Genomic DNA, 8,551 nt, shown 5'->3' with positions numbered 1-8,551 from the left:
GTTGGTATGATATTTTTCACACATTTATAGGTATTGGAGTTTGGGTCTTCAGGTGATCTTTTCTCCCAACTTCTGCAATTGCTGTGGAAAAAGAAAATTTTGCCATTGTTATTTGTGTATATATTGAATGGATGGATGGATGGCTGAATGGATGAATATGTATTTTTGATGTCTGATGGAAATTCCTCACCTCATCTTGGAGCAAGAATGATAAATACTGTTTTTCTCCAGCAGAGTAAATAAAGGAGGAGGTGTTCAGTGGGTAAAAGAGGGTGGAACAAATCTGTTAACCTTCAAGAGAGTCACAAGGCAGACTACCTCTGGTCTTGGCTGTAGTCTTAACAGGAAGTCATTTCCTTAAACAGGTACATAGATGAGAGATATGTGTTGTGGGTGAAGTGGACACAGGAAGAGTCCAAGGAGGATGTTATGGGTCAGTTTGCAAAATGGAATAGGATTCAGGAATTTAGCCTATTTCCTCTCTTTACTAATTAAAAAAATAGAAAATCTTTTTCTAAAAGGCGTGTAGTTTGTTTTTTCTTTTCCAAAGAATATGACTAGATGTGGTTCTTTTCAGAATGTACTGTTTGTGGTTTGATTTTAGGAGTATTTAGGTCAGCATCAGTATCCATTGAAGTCCAGAATTCTTACCATATATACACTTCCAATTCATGTTGCCTGTTGAGAACCTAATGGGTACGAACACAAGAGCCATTAGAGCTCCTGTAACTTGCTCTAGTTGGAGTTTACCAGGAAGTGGTGTTGAAAAATGGATACTTGATTAGAAGTTAAAACATTCCTTATTACAAAATTAACCCTTTATTAAAAGTTTTATGTGTTCAGGTCCTAGTTAGAGTTCTAATTTCAAAACAGTATGAGAGAGCTTTAGGATAAAAAAGGTAGAAGGAGACAGGAACTGCTAAAAGCCTTAAGGAAAACCTAATATGATCTCTTTTAGAGATAAGTAAACTATAACCCAGACAGGTGAGGTTAACTAATTATTCCTGGAGCAGGATGAAATCTGAAAAGTTCACCAGGCCTCAGCAATGAACTGGGTTCTTGCTAATAATCAGCTCTGTATCTGTGAGATGGGAGCCAGAGAATTGAACTTGTTTTTTGATACTTCTTGATTTAAGCAAATCCAGGGGAAAAATTCATTGTCATAGAAATAAGTGCTTTTGCTCTTATTAAAGGATTTATCACAATAATGTGTGTAAATAATTTATATACTACTTTAAAAATGTATTATTTACATGAGGCCTTAAAAGGAATATTTATACTCATACACAATTTTTCATTGTAAAGTATAGTGAGACTTTTTTTTAAGATCTTCTTTCTTTATTTATTTGTTTGTTTGACAGAGAGAGAGAGGGGTCACAAGTAGGTGGAGAGGCAGGCAGAGAAGGGGGGAAGTAGGCTCCTTACTGAGGAGAGAGCCCAATGCAGGGCTCAATCCCAGGACCCTGGGATCATGATCTGAGCGGGAAGAGAGGCTTTAACCCACTGAGCCACTCAGGCATCCGAGTATAGTGAGACTTAGCCATGCCTTGAGCAAGTCTTTTTTTTCTTTTTAAAATTTTATTTGACATCACAAGTAGGCAGAGAGGCAGGCAGAGACAGGGGAAGCAGGCTCCTTGCTGAGCAGAGAGCCCAATGCAGAGCTCTATCCCAGGACCCTGGGATCATGACCTGAGCGGCAGGCAGAGGCTTTAACTACCCCTGAGCCACCCATGTGCCCCTTTGAGCAAGTCTTTAATCTCCCTGTGCTTCACAGTGTTTTTGTTGTCTTTAAATTTTTTGACCCCATCCATACTGTATTGAGCATTGTGTTCCATAAGCATTGCCTCTTTTATCAGAATAAATTTAAGATAGAAGTAGATTTTAGAGATGAGGAATTTGAGGCTTAGAGTAAGTAATTTGCTCCAAGGTTCTGGCTAGTAAGTAACGGAGCTTAGTTTGAACCCAGGTTCAAACTCCAAACTCCTAGCCCCTACATACGCTGCTTCATTTGTGAAATAAGGGGGTAGGAACAGCTGTGTTCTTTCAAATGAATGTTATTCCCAGAGTAGTTCCTATTTAAAATGCATTGTGAACTTTAGCAATGCCTTTCATAATGTTTGAAATTATGTATATTATGTCAGATATGTTAATGTCCGTTGTTTGTTCTCCAGAGTTCTGGTAAGAATTTTAAAAGTCATTTGGAATTTATAATAGGGAATTAAGTGAAACATCAAGGTAGAAAATAGCTTTCTTGGTTTAAAAGTGAATATAAAATAACTGGACTATTTACTCCTCCCTGTATGTAGCTTACCTTGATGAATTTCCAGAATTATCTTTTTTTTTTTTTTTAAGATTTTATTTATTTGCCAGAGATAGAGTGCACACAAGCAGGCAGAGAGGCAGGCAGAGGCAGCGAGAGAAGCAGGCTCCCTGCCGAGCAAGGAGCCTGATTCGGGACTTGATCCCAGCACCCTGGGATCATGACCTGAGCCGAAGGCAGCGGCTTAACCAACTGAGCCACCCAGGCGTCCCTAATTTCCAGAATTATCTTGAAAATGTTAATATCCTAGGACTATAGGTACCAAATAATTATTTTTGAATAAGGCAATTCAGTAATAACTAACACGACCATTTTAAAGTTTTCTGGGTGCATGTCATTGTTATTGTTAGGGTGCAGTTTTGCATGTTATTCAATGCAATATTCCCTGGAGATAAGAAAATACAAATAATTTCACTCAGGGCAGAAAATGTTAGTGCACAAAAGAGGCAATTTAAGATAGCTCTTGAGGGACGCCTGGGTAGCTCAGTTGGTTAAGCAGCTGCCTTCGGCTCAGGTCATGATCCCAGCGTCCTGGAATCGAGTCCCATATCGGGCTCCTTGCTCCGCAGGGAGCCTGCTTCTCCGTCTGACTCTGCCTTCCACTCTGTCTGCCTGTGCTCGCTCTCACTCGCTCTCTCTGACAAATAAATAAAATCTTTAAAAAAAAAAAAAAAAGATAGCTCTTGAAAGATGGGTAGAATTTTGATAATAGGATGTTTTAGGCAGAAAGAACAGAATTAATTGCAAATAGAAAATTACAAGATATATTTAAGGAAAAGAACAGTTTGGAGCCCAAGGAACCATGGAGGGGAGGCATTTGAGATTATACTGGAAAGTTAGATTGGAACCATTGTGGAGAGTCTTAAAAGCCGGGACTTTTACTTAACAAACAAGGAACACTCCTTAACAAGGAACACTTTTTTTTTTTTTTAAGATACTTATTTGAGAGAGCACTCACAAGTAGGGGAAGCAGGAGAGGCAGAGGGAGAATCAAGCTCCCCTTTGATCGTGACCTGAGCCAAATGGCAGCCACTTAACCACTGAGCTACCTAGGTGCCCCAAGGAACACTTTTTTTGTTTTGTTTTAAGGGGAGGGGAAAAGATGTTCATCCGATAATGGTATATAAGTTGAAGAGATAGACTGAGAAGCTAATTGTGATGCTCCTGTGCTGATATCATAGTTTATTGGAATGGTAATGATAACCATAAGTAGTAGAGGGCAAAGGGAATGGAAAGCAAATTCATACAAGAGTTGTGGGGTTTTTTTTAAAGATTTTATTTGTCAGACCAAGAGAGCACAAGAGGAGGAGCGGCAGGCAGAGGGAGAGGAAGAAGCAGACTCCCTGCTGACCCTGGGATCATGACCTGAGCCAAAGGCAGACGGTTAACTGACTGAGCCACCTAGGCGCCCCCATACAAGAGATTTCTAGGTATAGGTCTATAGGATTTGATAGCTAGATGGAAGAGGTGGAAACAAAAATAACTAGAATATCCCACTTGAATATGTCTGAATGCAGGTGATAAAATTTAATCTTTAAGAGAGGATAAGGAGATAACAAAAGGGCTAAAAATGGAACTGTGGCAAATAGGGTGTGAAAACTGGCAATGGGCAGAGAAAACCATTAATTTAGTACAGTCTGATTAGGGATTGTACATTTAACAGAAGCAAAAGGAAATAAGTTTTAAGAAAAGTTTAAGTGTAATAATAGCTGACATCATCATCAAACCTTTTCTGACTCAGGCACTATTCGAACCACACATTCATTAACTCATTTAATAATTGTAGCACCACGGAGATAAAGAAATTTACCTAAAATTGCTGCTGGTAAGTGGCATAGCCTGAATTTCAGCAGTCTGGTTCTAGAGGTCTTGTTCTTAGCCATTACACTCTCTAGCAGAAAAATGGGAGGTGAACCCTGCAATAGTACACGGGAATTGGCAGTTAGCAGATAATTACTGCCTTTGAAGTGGGTGTTTCCTCAGGACCTACTACAGTGCCCACTTATTTCACTGAGAAAATGAGCAGCTGAAGAGAATTTCTGCACATTGTGACCAAGAAATCTATCAATATGGGGCGCCTGGGTGGTTCAGTGGGTTAAGCCACTGCCTTCGGCTCAGGTCATGATCCCAGGGTCCTGGGATCGAGTCCCGCATTGGGCTCTCTGCTCAGCAGGGAGCCTGCTTCCTCCTTTCTCTCTGCCTGCCTCTCTGCCTACTTGTGATCTCTCTGTCAAATAAATAAATAAATTCTTAAAAAAAAAAATCTCTCAATACCTGAATCTCTTACCTACATTATCTACTTTCCTATTAAAAAGCAAAACAAAACTGTGAACCTATCACTTGATTCTATCCTCTCCCATCTATTCAAGGAAATCAATCCAACCATTGTCCCATCTCTATTCTGTATCAATATTTAACCCCCAATTTTCATTTCCATCAGCTATAATTATTTCCCATCATAGAAAAAGGACTGATGCCTTGATTTCACATTTCCCTTGGGCTTCAATTCCATTTCTCTGCTGCCTTTCTTCCTTTTATTTTTTTTCTTTTTTAAATTAGGCTCGGTACCCAATATGGAGTTTGATCTCATAACCCTGAGATCAAGAGTCACACATTCACCAACTGTGTGAGCCAGGCACCCCTCATTTTATTTCTTGAAAGAGTTGTCTATATATGATATCTCCACTTCTCCCATTCTCTGTAGAACCCTCTCCAAGCACTTCACTTCCTAGAAACAGTCCTTGTCAAGACCATCGATGATCACCATGTTGCCAAATCCGTGTTTGTCTCAGTCCTCACCCAACCTACACAGCAACAACTGACATAATTTTTTTTAAGAATTTTATTTATTTGACAGACAGAGATCACAAGCAGGCAGAGAGAGAGGAGGAAGCAGGCTTCCTGCTGAGCAGAGAGCCCGATGCGGGGCTCAATCCCAGGACCCTGGGATCATGACCTGAGCTGAAGGCAGCGGCTTTAACCCGCTGAGCCACCCAGGCGCCCCATGACATAATTTTTTTAAAGATTTTATTTATTTATTTGACAGAGAGAGAAAAGAACACAAGTAGGCAGAGAGGCAGGCAGAGGGAGGGGGGAAGCAGGCTCCCCAATGAGCAGGGAGCCCAATGCAGGACTCAATCCCAGGACCCTGGGATCGTGACCTGAGCCAAAGACAGTTGCTTAACCAACTGAGCCACCCAGGTGCCCCAACAGCTGACATAATTGATTGGTCATTCCTTCTTGACAAAATTTCATTACTTTTTTAAAAACATTGTATTTATTTGTCAGAGAAAGAAAGAACAAGAGAGCAAGCACACTCAGGGGAAGCGGCAGGCTGGGAGAAGCAGGCTCTCCCGCTGAACAAGGAACCCAATGAAGGACTCAAGGGATCACTATCTGAGCCAATGGCAGCCGCTTAACGGACTAAGCCAGGCAGGTGTCCCTTCATTACTTCTTTCAGAACATTATTCTCTAGGTTCTCCCTTCAGTGGTCATTCCTTTTTGATCTCCTATACAAGTTGTTCGTTATGTCTTAGTCCTTGGACCTCTTTTCTATCTACACCCACTCATTTCCTAGGGAACCTTAACCATTTCATGGCTTTATTATCAATAACTCTTTTTAAAAATACAATTCTTAAAGTTCTATGTATGGGGCTCAGGTCATGATTCCAGGGTCCTGGGATTGAGACCCGCATTGGGCTGCCTGCTCAGTGAGAAGTCTGTTTCTCCCTTTCCCACTCCCTCTGTTTGTATTCCCTCTCTCTTTCTCTGTCTCCCTCTCTGTGTCAAATAAATAAACAAAATTTTAAAAGAATAGTAAAGATTTATTTATTTTTTTTAGTACTCTCTACACCCAACGTGGAGCTGGAACTCACAACTCTCAGATCTAGAGTTGCATGCTCTTCCAGCCAGTCAAGCTCCCCTAAATACTGATATTTTAAAAAATTCAACGTACAGACTTTAACAAAAGTAACAGAGAAGGTCAAACAAGCACTTATATTAAGAGAAAAACTGACTAGAAGGAATTTTATCTTATTATTTTATTTTTTAAAAGATTTTATTTATTTATTTGACAGAGATCACAAGTACGCAGAGAGGCAGGCAGGGGTGGGGGGGAAGCAGGTTCCCTGCCGAGCAGAGAGCCGAATGCCTGCTCCATCCCAGGACCCTGGGATCATTACCTCAGCCAAAGGCAGATGCTTAGCCCACTGAGCCACCCAGGTGCCCCTATTATTTTATTTTTTAATCAGCAAGAGAGTGAGTATACACAAGGAGAATGGTAAGCAGAGAAGCAGGCTCCCCGCTGAGCAAGGAGCCGGATATGGGACTCGATCCCAGAACCTTAGGAACATGACCTGAGCTGAAGGCAGCCACTTAAGCAGCTGAACTACCCAGGCATCCAGGAATTGTATCTTTTTTTCTTAATTATTTAAAAAAATTAACATATAATGTATTATTAGCCCCAGAGGTACAGGTCTGTGAATCGTCAGGCTTACACACTTCACAGCACTCACCATAGCACATACCCTCCCCAATGTCCATAACCCAGTCACCCTCTCCTTAGCCCCACCCCCCACAACCCTTAGTTTGTTTTGTGACATTAAGAGTCTCTTATGGTTTGTCTCCCTCCTGACAGGAATTGTATCTTAAACGCCTTATAGTAACCTACTCGATGCATTTAACTGAGCTCTGTTCCTGTGAAGAATATAGATAGCTCATGTACAGGTATGGAGGAATGATTTATACATTTTTACCTTTGCACAGGTATGGATGAACATTTGTACATTCACCTTATATACATATACATTAAATCTGAAAAATATTTAATTGATGATCACCAGATAAACTTCACTTTTGTTGATCTTTTGGAAGAGGTCATCTAAAGACAAGAATATGTGGTTCTGGCTCATGAATCATGTAATGAGCCCAGTCTGGACTGTATTAGACACCAAGTCTCCTCTACTCTTCTTCAGACATCAGATAGATTTTTGGTACTTGTTTGGAAAGTTCTCTGGGTAACATGCTAGGTCACCATTTATCATAAAAAGATACAATTCAGGAACAGCCAGATGAAGAGATACACAGGGCCACATATGGGGAAAGGCGCAGAGCTTCCATGCCCTCTCTGGGTGCCTCTTTCCAAATCTCCACAAGTTCACCAACCTGGAAGCTCCAATACTAACAATGCTTTTTTTTTTTTTTTTGAGATTTTATTTATTTGATAGAGACACAATGAGAGAGGGAACACAAGCAGGGGGAGTGGGAGAGGGAGAAGCAGGCTTCCCGCTGAGCAAGGAACCCGATGCGGGGCTCTATCCCAGGACCCCGGGATCATCACCTGAGCCAAATACAAACCCTTAATGACTAAGTGCCCCCCTTTTTAAGATTTATTTTTATTTATTTGGGAAGAGAGAGTGAGAGCAAGTGGGGACGGCAAGGAAGAGGGAGAGAACCTCAGACTCCTCACAGACGGAACATAGAGCCCAGTGTGGGGCTTGATCCCAGGACCCCAAGATCATGACCTGAGCCAAAATCAAGAGTTGATGCTTAACTAACTGAGCCTCCCAGGCAACCCCCAACACTAACAATTCTTTTTTTTTTTTTTTTTAAGATTTTATTTATTTGACAGAGATCACAAGTAGGCAGAGAGGCAGGCAGAGAGAGGAGGAAGCAGGCTCCCTGCTAAGCAGAGAGCCTGATGCGGGGTTCAATCCCAGGACCCTGGGATCATGACCTGAACCGAAGGCAGAGGCTTTAACCCACTGAGCCACCCAGATGCCCCACAACACTAACAATTCTTAAATTGATGTTTCCTACCTAGATCTTTCTTGTGAACTTCAGACTTTTATATCTATGCCATTTATAGATCTGATATCTCAAACGCAAGCTGTCCATAACTGAAATCCTGACTCCTATTCATTTCTTACCTGACTGCTCCTCCATCTTTCTTCCCTGGTCCATCTGAGAAAACGTTTATTTCCTGCATTTTCAACCACGGCAGTGTCACCCCACGAAAGGGAAAAATTTGGCTCTTGCATGATGAAGAAGTCTTAGATATTATAGTGGTTTAGATATTATATATAGATATAATAGATATTATATATAGATTATATTTAGATATACATAGATATTATATATAGATACTACATATAGATACTACATATAGATATAGATATAGATATAGATATAGATATAGATATAGATACTATAGTGGTAACTCATTAAAACTCA

Source organism: Mustela putorius, unplaced genomic scaffold (genome assembly GCF_011764305.1).
Source record: "Mustela putorius furo isolate JIRA1106 unplaced genomic scaffold, ASM1176430v1.1 tig00000695_pilon_pilon_pilon, whole genome shotgun sequence".
NCBI lineage: Eukaryota > Metazoa > Chordata > Mammalia > Carnivora > Mustelidae > Mustela > Mustela putorius.
The sequence above is the reverse complement of the archived record's forward strand: the minus strand, read 5'-3'. Positions refer to the sequence as shown.